The sequence below is a fragment of the Phasianus colchicus genome, chromosome 2 (genome assembly GCF_987193195.1).
Source record: "Phasianus colchicus chromosome 2, bPhaCol1.hap1.1, whole genome shotgun sequence".
Classification (NCBI taxonomy): domain Eukaryota; kingdom Metazoa; phylum Chordata; class Aves; order Galliformes; family Phasianidae; genus Phasianus; species Phasianus colchicus.
Window position 1 is genome coordinate 93,272,330 of NC_143437.1, and position 13,030 is coordinate 93,285,359.

Consider the following 13,030-nt stretch of genomic DNA (forward strand, 5'->3'; position numbering starts at 1 on the left):
ATATTGAGTGACTCGTCTGAAAAATCTCAGTTAGCTATGAGAGAAGCAACAATATCCCCAAGCATATTCTGTAAACAGAAATAAGACTGATTTCACAGACAAATTATTCAATTCAACTTAATCACAGTGATCAAGGTCAAAGTTGCCATACATTAGTTCACAAAGTACAGGTGGTCTTTATCAGTGACATAGATGATGGGATCAAGTGCACTCTCAGCAAGTTTGCTGATGACACAAAGATGAGTGGTGTAGTTGATAGAGCAGAAAGAAGAGATGCCATCCAAAGGGACCTGAAATGTGGGCCCAGGTAAACCTAATGAGGTTCAACTAAGCAAAGTGCAAGGTTTTGCACTTGGATTGGGCTAATCCTATGTAGTATACAGACTAGGAGAAGAAATCATTGTAGTAGCCCTGCTGAGGACTTAGGGATCCCTATTATGAGGCAGCACTGTGTGCTTGCAGCCTGGAAGACCAACAGTATCCTGGTTTCCATCAGAAGAGGGGCGGCCATCAGGGCAAGGAAGGGGATTGAACCTCTCTACTCTGTCACCATTAGGTCCCATTCATTCAGGTCTGGAACCCCTAAACAGGAAAGATGCAGAGCTTTTGGAGAAAGTTTAGAGGATAGGCATGAGGATGATCAAGGTGCTGGAGCACATCTCCAGAAAAGACAAGCTAAAGGAGTTAGGCTTGTTCAGCCTGGAGAACAGTGCAGGATCTCATTGTGGTCTTCCAGTATTTAAAGGGAGTTTATAAACATGAAGGGAATCAACTTTTTATGTGGGTAGATAGCAATAGGACAGTGGGGAATGGTTTTAAACTAAACGAAGAGAGATTCAGATTAGATGTCAGGGGGAATTTTTTTTACTGAGAGAATTCTGAGGTGATGGAACAGGTTGCCCAGAACAGGCTGTGGATGCCCTGCCCGTGGAGGTGTTCAAGGCCAGGTTGGATGGGGCTCTGGGCAGCCTAATCTAGTACTTGATCTAGTGGTTGGCAGTTCTGCCTGCAGCAGGGGGTTGGAACTTGATGATTCTTGAGCTTTCTTCCAATCCAAGCCATCTCCTGATATTATGATTCTCTGAAGTAGAGGCAGAATTTTGCTAAATCGAAGGAAGAGTTGGGAACCTTATAGTCTTATCATAGCAGTGATTATTATCTCTAATTTGAGAAGAGGACAAAAAAGAAAGCTTGAGGAACATCTGGAATGGATGTAAAAGCATAAGACAATACCAGAAATTCAAGTAATTGAAAATTACACACAGAGACACAGGCTAGAGTTAAAATCCACATTAATAATTATTAATTAATTTAATTATTAATAATAAAATTAATCCACATTAATAATTATTAATTATTAATTAAAATTAATAATTAATAATTTAATAATAATAATTAAAAAATTCCAGGTCAAAAGATATTTTGATCATCCAGTCCCAGAAAAATTATAGAGGTAAATGGAATTACACAGTTGTTTTTCATGTTCATTCAGTAGAGAAATTAAAACAGCTCAAAAAGATCAAATGGAAGAACACACACACTGATGGGGAAGTCCCTACCTAGTATCCAGAAGGAAAGTTTGGCCACAAGTATAACTGATCTCTTATCTTTCAGAGCTTAATTTGACTCATCATTCTAGCTGATGTGCGTCTGCTTGTGATTCAGGGTCCTCTTTGTTGGGAACAACACAGATTAAGGAGGAGGAGGAAATGCTTATACCTCTACCCCCCCCCAAAAAAACAGTACCCATACTTGAACATACAGATGAAATGTGCTCCCAATATACCATCCTGAGTTAAAATATCAGAAACAGCTGCCCAATCCCTGTAGTTTGTAAAACATCTATGTCATTTCTTCCGCCCACTTACTGAATCAGAAGGTGTTTTCCTGTTATTCTGTGTGATTATTATTATTATTTTTAATCCCAGTGGTAGCAGGGATTTTTTGTGGATTCGTGTTCCATCACTCTGGAAAAAAAAAAAAAAAAAAAAAAAAAAAAAAAAAAAATCAGCTGAATAATTGATTTTATTTTTCATGTGATTCTCTTTCTTTTTGTGACAGCAAATATCTCAGTCTGAGTTTCTACTCAGTCTGTAAAAATCAGTTTTTCTTGAAAAACTCCTGAGTTTGTTTCAGCTCAACTCTCAGTTTGCCTGAGATTGTCACAGACAGTAAAACATACTAGTACACTAACAACTGCTATGATTTATCTAACATTCAGTTACTTTGACCACAAAAACCAGATCTGAACAATACTGTCTATATCTTTAAAATGTGATAATGAGATCAGTAATGCCTGGCTATCTACATAGTGAATGTTATTCAAGGTAGGTTTAACCTAACAAAATTAGGCATGTGTTTTATGGTTCTAGAAACATTTGGAACCCACATAACTGTTCTTCACTGGTCTCCTCTGGAGTTATATCTATGTCTCCATTAGGTCAGTAGGGAATGATCAAGGTCTGTCATTTTGTTCTGCAGGCACTTAGGCTTCCGATTAGCTTCATATCTTGCCTCAGTCTGGATACCCATCACTAGGAAACCCAGACATCACTGAAATACATTTCATTTTTGACACTAACAATGACATTGTTCTGTCGGAAAAGAAAAAAAAAACAACAACCAAATAACCAAAAGAGTAAGGAGGGGAGAGAGGACAAAAGCTGCCTGAAAATGCCAAGGTGACAGTTTTTCTTAGTTTGCAGGGGTAAGACCAAACAATTTATGAACAGATCAATGGAATTGGTTCATTCTGAATTCTAGTACCATGATCTCTATGCTTCTTAAACAACTGAATTTTCACAATGGGACCACTGGGATCTGAGGTGGAGCTCAAAATTGGGCTGGAGAGTAGAGACCAGTCCTGTAAAATCTGTTACAGAGGTAGATGAGCATGTAATCTGGTTACCCAAACCAGACTGAAGTGTGTTGGAAAATAAAGGAGTTCTCTGTAAACTGCATTCTGCATCTACATGTAATGTCAGCAAGTGAATGAGAAGGTTGAAAAATTGGAAAGGTTTCTGATTAGAGGTAAGATGATCACAGTGGTCCTTTCTGGCTTTAATCTTTGGCTCTATGAATAAACAATGAGAGCAGTTAGAGTGTAGAGGAAAACAGGGGGGCCTTACCAGCAGGTGGCCAGTTGGGTTAGCAATAATACTCACTGTTGGAGATCCTAGCTAGTCGGGGTCCACTGTTAATTGGATAGTGCTGAGAACACAAGGATCAGCAAGAAATGATCACATTTTACTTGGAAGCCTGTGGAGGCCTATCACCCATTGCAACTGGGGCACCAGGAAACTTTTAGCAGAGTTGGCGTCCGGGGCTCTAATTTGAGAGCTTCTGTGTTTGAGGGAATTAGGAGAGCTGGGTGGATGCTTTTTTTGGCCTCAGGTAAAAAGGTGAATGGGACTTCAGGAAAATATATGAGAAATGTGTTTTTGCTCTTGATGCTTACTGTGCTCATGGCTGCAGCATATCAAACTATTATTATCAAACTATCCAACAAACTGTCCAAATATAAAATTATTAGACCAAAGTCACTGCACTAGGAAGGACTTCTAGGATCCATGAACACCCACTTTAACACTCACTTTTCTTTTCACGATGATCCTTATTCCTCTTAATGATAATCTGAAAAAAAAAAAAGCCATTTATATAAAGATGCAGCTCTCTTGCATGTCCAGTACTTGCATCAGAATAAAAGTAATTCAGAAATCAATGTGCATTGAGAGAAAAAGCAATTTCTTAAAAAAAGTTGACTCCAATTGCATGCACTTTTAAGGTAATATGTGGTATATCTTAAAGTAGGTAGTATTGACACAAGAGATTCTTGTGTAATTTGCTTGTGCAAGATTGATATTTTATAGGGAAAATAAAAGGCAAAGAGAAGGGTTAAAACAAAAATTGCGTATATTACATTCTGTTTTGGCATAATAATGCAGCCAGATTGAGTCTCTGAGCATCTATTTTTCAAAAAGCCTCCTGCAGTATTGGCCTGAGCATCCTCTGAACTAGGATATGTATAACATGTAGAGAAAGAGGAGCATCTGCTTAGTTTTCATATAATTCTTCATCAAAATAATTCAAAAAACTATTTTATAAAATTAAAGGGATAACTACAAATAACACTGTTAATGAACAAAATATATAGTTTGATTCTGCCATCATCGTTTCAACAAAAGCATCCACCAAAATGAGGTATTAAGACTTCCCTTTGATTTCATGAAAGCCTTTTCTTAGTGCCATACTAACCACTTTATCTTTGGTTTTATGTATCATGCTTGCTCAGATTTAGCATTCACAGTTAAGCATTGTAGTACCTTTGTAAATTTGTCTATAAACAAATGACTGGAAACCTTCAGTTGTTAAGGTCAGCATTATGATTAATGAGTATAAAAAACCTCCCAGGAAATGTGCTATCCAATTTTGGAACTGAACATTAAAGGACAAATATATACAGAATGTTAATGGAAAAGGAACAAAACTTACACTGACATAACAGTGTTGCTAACTGCATTTGTTGAAGATTTTTTTTTCACTAACTCACCACCTCTTAACACAACTGAAGTTGGGGAAGAGTGACTGTTTCCTTTTGCAAAATGAGGCAGATTCAGTATAGCCACATTTAAGTACCTTTAGCTTGAGGATTACTGATAGCCTGTTCCCCATAAATGTACTGAATTTCAGATATGAGTTCTATTAAGTAATACATCACATATAAGTTAGTATAAGAAGTAATACATCAATATATAATAAAATAAATATGTAGCTAACAATTATGTGAATACTCAGCTTCTTCATGTACAAGGTACTCAATACTTGATTTTATACATATGTAATCATGGGTAGCACTAGTCAACTCTATGAAAAATGTAAATATGTTGAAATTATAACTTTTCACAGGAATGTACTAGTTCAGATGAAACTTTCATGGAAAAGGTTTCTTTGCTCCAGAATAGAATTTCTGATAAAAATGAGAGAGAAGACAATAGAGATCAGCATAGTGGTTATAACATAGCCATGGAAATCCAGTCTCTTAACAAACCCAAGTCAGGAAATCATTGCTTCTACAGTCCAGGTTCCCTATTCAAGCACCCTAATCTTGTATTCTCTATCATATCTTCTAAAAGTGTTGGTTTATCTTGTGGAATAAGTTTGAAGTTCCACCAAACTGCAAAGCTGTTTCTCTCTGCTATCCTATCACTTATCATTTTGTAAAGAAAGCTTTGAAAAATAAAGAGTCATGAAACCAATGAGTTCAAGCAAAAATAGTTTTATGAATAAAATTAATAACCACATATTAAAACAACTATTTAGTTGTCAAATAACGATAGGTATTCATATTTAAAGACACATCTGTTAAACCTAGTTTCCACAAAGACAGATATTATAATTCTCATACTTAGCAGTTGCCAACCTTTAATTTATACACCAAACATTACTTAATTTAAAAGAAAACTTGTACCACTGAGTCTGCCTTGTGGCAGATATCAGAATTTAAACAAAATTATTCTTTTTCTCCACTAGGTTGTATCTGAAAATCCATGAAAACTTTAAGATTTCATGTCTTCACAGAAATCTGATTTTGCATTTTATTTTGCTTTAACTACTGTTTTCATATAATTCTTAATTCTGTAGGTTTGTTTGTTTGTTCCGCTTCATACTTACATGGAATTTGCTGTTGGTAGAACAAAAGAAGAACAAAAGGGAGGCAAGAAGAGACCTGCCACTTCCCTTTTCAAGACTACAATGGAAATGGACCCTCTGTTATGCGTTAGTTACTAACAAAATGCACCACTTAGCAGGTACAGGTTCTTAAAAACAGAATAAAAATGAAAAACTAACAAGTGAAAAGAAATGAACAAAAATAACTTCCATTTGATTTACATTGGCTTCTGGCACTACACTATCACCCCTCCTCACCATTTGACTAGTGAATGATAACAGTTTCTAATGTTACCATAAAAACATGGCAAAAGACAAGGAATATTAAAGCAAAGCACATACCTAGTCTGATCAGAAAAAAAAAGAAAAAAATGAGGAGGGTAAGACGTAGTGCTTGAAAGACAAGTAACAACAATTATTTTTCTATTGCTATTCCAATTTAGAGTTCAGCCAATCAATACAATAATTCTAGCCAAACAAGTGCATCTCCATATTTAAGATCAGATGTTCATAACGTATCTCAGAAGTGCCTCTAGCCTCTCCCTCTTTAAAATATCAAATTTATGATTGAGCTTAGCATAATTTCCTTGATATAAATACAATTTCTCTTTTATCCTGTTGACATATTAAAGGTAGACAATCCTAACTTGTTTCTTTGACTTAAATAATTAAAAACCCAGGTACGATTTCCAAAAGTACCTTTCAAAACAAAACTGTATCTGCTGTGATGGTGCTATTACTAACCATCAATGAAAAATCTATTGGAAAACTATATAAAATATTTAAATAGGAATTAAAATTGAAAGAGTAGTCTAGGTATATATTTAGGCTTACACTTCAATAATTTATTATAATTGCAGTAATGTAACAGCGGAGCTGCTACTGCAAATGTAGCTGTAGTATTGCTATGAGAAAATAGCAGGAGTTTATGTAATATATACGTTTCTTAGATACAAATGAAGAAAAAGAAATTGTAAATGTTATTATAGTACTGTGTCCCAGCTCTTCAAAAAGATTTCACTGTAGCCCACACAGCTAAAATTAGGTGGTTCAAGAATATAATAACAGTGTATTTCCTTTCAGATAAATGACAATTTTCTCTCAGTTTCCGAAGAGACTTCCCATGCAGATCTCTCAAATGTGTGAAGCCCAGGGAAAGGCAAGATGAGCACCTGCTCCAAACTCCAGAAATGGGAAAACCACCTGCAACTCTGCAGCTGTGGCCTCCCTCCAAAGTCCCTGCTGCTTCTCCACTGCATCTGGCACACATCCAAAATTGGAACTGCAAACAGACCCTTACAGGACATAAAATGAGCAAAAGGTAAATAATCTTTCTCTTCTGTCCAGTAGTTGTGTTGTGATTTAAGCCCAGCAAGCAGCTCAGCACCATGCAGCCACTTACTTGCTCTCTGCAAATGGGATGTAGAGAGAATGGGGAAGGTAAAAGACCAGTCCATGACGACTCTATGATTCTATGATGAATCAATGACACTATGATGACACTATGACATTATGAGGACTCTGTGATTCTATGATGACTCATCATTAGTCTTTAACTACATTACCTCTCGTTGATTACTTTATGATGACTTCTTGACTCTTATATCTCTATAATGACTCTAGAATGACTATGAATCTATGACGACTATATCTTGTGGGGTGATGTAAAGAAAATTTCTCAGGGAAAACAGAAGTTGCATACAAAAGCAAAGTAAAACAAGGATTTCCTTCATTACTTCGCATCAGCAGGCAGGGATTCTGCCACTTTCATTAATGCACTTTGGCCAGTTTAGGTCAGCTGTCCTGGTTCTGTGCCCTCCCAACTTCTTACCCCTAGCTCTTCACTGACAGGGCAGCATGATAGCATCCTATACAAGCCTCTACAAAGAAAATTAACTCTATCCCAGATGGTGCATGACATACAGACAGAAAATCAGGTGGAAGATATCACAAGATGACACAAGCTGTCTGGACAAACAATATCTGAAAGGTCACACAACTCTGTATTGTCTTCAGCATTGGTTTCATCTCATTTAATAAATGCACAGTGGTTGTCCTGAGGTAAAACCATTATGATGGTACAGTACAGGAGTTTTAAAAATGAGATGTAGCCAAATCACACATACACACAGTAAAACTAAGCAGATTCTTTGATCTTCGTCAGACAGCATTGTTTAAAAGCTAAATACCTATCAGGAAGATAAAATATAGTACTGAAGGAATGAAAGAAGAGCTAGATTTACATTGTATTCTGGATAAATTTCACCAAAAATCACTCTGAGGCAACTTACTTTCTCTGAGAAGGAGTGAGGACCTGAACAGAAACATCACCAGTGCCATCAGTCAGTGGTTTCTGTATTCAGTGAGACTGAGAATACCAAGACTCACTCAACTCTTCCAGTCTCTCACTTCTACCACCAGACTGATTACTGGAAGAAGTGGAGATGTTCTCGAATTAATACCCATGCAACAGAGATTGGAATTTTGGGCAGAGATTCTATAAGCATTTAGGGCACAATCCACCATCCCCTGAAGTCAATGTCCTTTCAGTACAGTAGTTCTACAGGCTCTTCCATTGTGTTCAAAGAAAGATAAATTAGGCCTGTACCCCTTTCTGAAGCTACACAAAGGGTGACTCATTGTTTTCTTCCTGGAGCCAAAAATCTTTATTCTTTTTGAAGTTGCAAAAAGCAGTCCCATAAGACGCTAACTTCAAAATAATACTTTGACCCACACATTTTTTAAACAAAGAAACATAATTTGCAAAGTGAGATGCCATTGTCAGCTCATTCTCACTTCCACAGTTTGATGATTGGCACGTACAATTCTCAGTGAGATCAGCCAACAAAGATACATTTAGAGACCCAGTGCAGGCGAAGCAGCAGGGGGAAGAAAAGGCACTCAGGAGCAGCGTGGTTCCAAGTCAGCTTGAAATGGCTGAGAGACAGCACCACCACAGCATTTAGTCTGAAAAGAGGAAGTGTCAGTTTTCTTCAAGCAGCTCATATTCAGCCTTAGGAGCCATCACCACTCTTCATCTGGGATTGAAGATAGAGTTGATTCCAGGTGGCCTCCTATGAAAAGAAAGTCTATGTTGTCTGTGTCTGATTTCCTCTTCCCCTCAGTAGCTTGAGAACCATTTTGCCAGCTTCAGCTACCTCTGACACAGTGTTAGAAGTATTGAAGATACTGAGTCTCTCCAAAAACAATGGGAGTATACAACCAAGTGAAGGAGAGAAACTCCTGTTTGAGTCCCGAAAACTGGGACTAGCAGGGGGTCGGCTGTCATTTGGACATCTAAGCAACAATGAGATTGAGCTCTTTGGAATCCCCCAGTCATAGGAAAATTTATTGCTTGCCTCTCCTGTTAGCTATCCAACAGAGTATAATGGAGCAGAGCATCACGGAAAGCCACACTGCAGCTTTTTTTGTTGTTAGTAAAGGGTGTTTGTTGTATTGTTTTGTTTTTCAGAAAGTCCTTTGAAACCTTACAGCTGGAAAGCCTTCCTGCTGTGTAAGCCTGATGAAATACCTTGTAAATTCTATAAGCCATAATACTTTTTCTTCATCTCCATCTTACTCGAAAGTAAGAATTGACATTAAATGCATACATTTCCAAATTTCACATTAGGCAAGACTAATCTATTGATATTTACAAAAAATGTAATGAGTTCCACATACTCCATAAACTTAGTTGTAGTGATTCTTTATATTAAGAAGATAATTTCACAGCCAGAAGGACTAGCAAAAACTTAGGTTCTGTTTAAAACTTTCTTAAACTCTATAAAATAACTTTATGACCCTGAAGTCAACAGATGTTAAATAATTACAAATAAATAAATAAAAATTCCTACAGATTCAGAGATTAGTTTGAATGATGTTACACTGAAATCTATGCCTTCTCCCAGCACTTTGCAAGCAATAGAAATTGTAATTTAGAGTACTAAACTTTTCCAATGTATAGCTTAAACAAGATAGTCAACATGAAATACAAGTTTACTAACATTTTACCTGGACCTATTTGAAGCAAGCAACAAAAAAAGAGCAGCTAGCTATTTATCCTTTTACTACTTTATACGACATTATGCAAGAATAATTTCCCTGGATTATCATAATTAGGCAATACAGATTATACTTTCATTTCAGCCATAAATATTTTCACATTTCCATTTGCACCTATAAGTAGCTCAAGCAATATTTATATTCTTTACACTGGGCCATGTAAAAGCCATAATGAGAGTGAAAAAAGAGAACTGCCGAGATCACTTCTTAGAGCAATAAAAGCTGAAAATCTTACTGAATAAAAAGTACGGATCTCCAGGAGCTCGGAGAGAAATCCAGATCAAAATCCTGAAAAGCCACTCTGGAGTTTGGGTGCCTAATATGCACTGCTGTAGAGATATGAACTGACAGTTTTGCATTTAAAAAATCCATACTTATTAGATAGATACCTTAGTTCTGCCCATCTAAAAAAAAAAAAAAAATGTTTTTTAAAAATAATGGGAATTCCTAATTATCCCAATCCTTTAGTGTGCATTGCTAGTGCACAAAAACTTAATGGGGAGGGAAGAGATATATTTCTGGTGTATTTTATTTATTCCACTAGTAGGCGAGATTTGCCATCCATCTTACAACTACTTTTGCCTTTGATTTTTCACTTAGATGCTGGTTTTCCTAATCCTTTTAATCATCTATTCTAAGACGTGATTTTTTTTTGCTAAGATCATTAATATATCATAAAAAGCAAAGGTATTTCCCCAGCCAAATTCATCCTGTTTTTCTAAGATGCATTTCAAAAATTACATATTTGCTCCTGAAAATATACATGTTAATTTAGCAACAATCTATTGTTATTAAATATCTATCAAAAAAATAATTGAATTACTTGTGTTTTCTTTTCCTTTTTCCTTCAGTGAACACCTTAGAAAAGGTTGAAAGTTTTGTGCTTTTGACCCAAATATTCACGTGAAATGTATAGTTTTCCAAGAGAAGAAATTGATAACAAAATCTTTTTTTTTTTTTTTTTTTTTTTTTTTTTTTTTACAGAAAATACATCCCTTTTCCACAATAAAATCAATATCAAAATTGCAAGACCTTTTCTTGGCTTACAGATTCAGATGTTTTTAAATAACTCCTTGCCAAAACATTTCCTTCCCCGTTTTTTTCTGAGAAACAGACTACCAGAGGTTTCTCTCTGTCCCTCTTGTACTTAGGTGCCTCTATGACACATGCAAAGCTGACTTCACATCAACTCATTGACTCTGTACTTTTAACAAAATCCTTGAAGGAAAATATTCAGCTGAATTCTTTGTGTCACTGTCCAAATTTCTGTATGGGTAATGCTTCTCCGTTGTTTATAATTAATGGCATTTCATTTTTCTTTTATCTATTCTGAGTGAAAGGTGGTTATCAAGACACAGTGCAAGACATACACACTCTCTCTTCTATCCCAATATTAAATGTGCCCTTGGCCTTCATATAAAAAAGAACAGTAATTTCCGCCATGGTGTGATTGAAAAAGGAAGTCGTGGTTACCAGATGATACAAATTAAACATCAATATGACTGCATGATGGTTCTAATTGGTTTTACAACTGTCCAACTATGCCTCACCGCTTCCCACCCAATTTACTTTCCACATCCCAGGATGGGCATCTTTCACTGAGCCCCCAAGGAACATTTCTTGTTGCTGTGAATTGTGCTGACTGAAACAGGTCTTCCTCATTTTGTTCTAATGGAAAATTCATCTCTGTCACAGGAATATCCTGCCATCAGTCTGCATCAAGAGCTCACGTTGAAATCAATGGGAGCTCCATATGCATCGTGCAGGTAGGATATCATCACCATCATTTATTAAACACTAATGGAGTCCAGGACTCAGACCATTAAAAGTCAGTCTAGATGCAGTCAGTAATAAAATCAGTGACTCTTTGGGAGTGGTGGTACTTTTTTTTAATTCTCTATTTCTTTGCTTTGTTTCCACTATATTTAGCATGAGAATTGGCTGGATTTTTCCTTCAACACCAGTAAAATATTGAAACTATTTGGGCAGCCCAACTTAAAAACTGTAGCATAATAAGATGACTTCTAGAAGGTGACCTGCATTAAAGGCAGAGTCAAGTTAGTCCTGTGTTGATGTCTGTAACATGACAGATAGTGTGATAGGGATGAAAATTTTGTAATTTGTCTTGGATCTCTCATGAAGATCTTCCAGGACAATTAGAATAAGTGAGAATCAAAGTTTATTTTATTACTCATAAATTGAATCCATCTCTCCATCTTGTACAAATTGTGATGTTTTTTCTTTTGTTTCCTCCCAATTAAAAACAGTCTGTGAAGCTCCTGATTTGTTCTCAGTTTTCTGTGCTTGTCTTTGTCTGCCTTGGTGATCACAGGACTTGACTAAGGTGGGGACAGCAGCTCGTGATGTGGAATCATTTCAAAGACTGTTTAGTCCAGAAATTGGTCTCCTAAAGCACCAAGATGATGTAGATTCTCAGCACATTGCTTTTGATCCAGCTAAGTCTATGTATTCTTGTCCTGTTATTAATGAGGAAAAACAGACCTGAAGTCTTATTTTGTGCTATTGATCATATTTTGAACCACAAATCACTCTTTGTGCACAATCTTTCAGCTGCCTACTGTGAGGAATTCAGCAAGTACAGAGTGAATTTCTAATCAGCTGCGACTGTTCAGTGCTGCGGCTGGTAATTATGCTACCAGAGCCTGTATCTGCAAGTGTTATACATTTGTATTTGCTTCTTGCTGAGATCACACAGTTGGGAAAGCAATCATGCTCCATTACTCCTACTTTTGACTCTTGGCCCATATGGCTGCTTGCGGACAGTCTTTCAGTGCTTTACTTCATTTATAGCTAACATGGTTAATGACTCTTTGCTTTCTGCAAGTCTTCTGATCTGCTGAAATTTGCAGCTGTTCTTTGTTAGCAGAAGTGGTAAAAGCTTCCCCTATCTTACATAGCAGGATTCTGTTCTACCTAGCGATAACTAAACTGGCACTCTTTTCTGGGATGTAAGGAAGGGAAGGACTGAAGCAAGTGGTTGCCCTTTTACTACTAGCAATTTTGTCAGGGAATGGATTATATGAGAAGTTTCAGTTTGGCTTCAGGGAGTACCAGAGTCCTGGGATTGCTTTACTTAAGGTCACAAATGATTTATCACCAGCTGCTGATTCAAGTTAAATTACAGTACTCTTGCTGATGGATCTTTCTGCTGCTTTCGATACAGTAGATCTTGGGGCTCTGCTGAATCATTTGAAATAACTGCTCAGATCATGAAGCACTGTCCTAGATCAGTATCATGCAGAATTGATAGCATATTATCAGGTTGTAACTTGGCAATTGT

At 36.6% G+C, this 13,030-nt stretch overlaps 1 long non-coding RNA gene across 5 annotated transcripts in view; it reads right to left on the minus strand.

Annotated features, from left to right (window-relative positions):
- The window catches only part of LOC116240686 (uncharacterized), a 37,110-nt gene extending 29,908 nt beyond the window's left edge, over positions 1–7,202 (minus strand). For 4 of the 5 annotated variants that reach the window (XR_016464515.1, XR_016464514.1, XR_004169367.2 and 1 more), the window contains exons 1-3: positions 7,070–7,202; positions 3,594–3,633; positions 1,869–1,967 (exon numbers count right to left, since the gene is read on the minus strand). This is a non-coding gene — a long non-coding RNA (uncharacterized LOC116240686). Of the gene's footprint in view, positions 1–1,868; positions 1,968–3,593; positions 3,634–6,839; positions 6,963–7,069 lie in introns of all 5 variants that reach the window. The other variant, XR_016464516.1, reaches the window with a different exon arrangement.
- Positions 7,203–13,030: the final 5,828 nt, after the last annotated feature.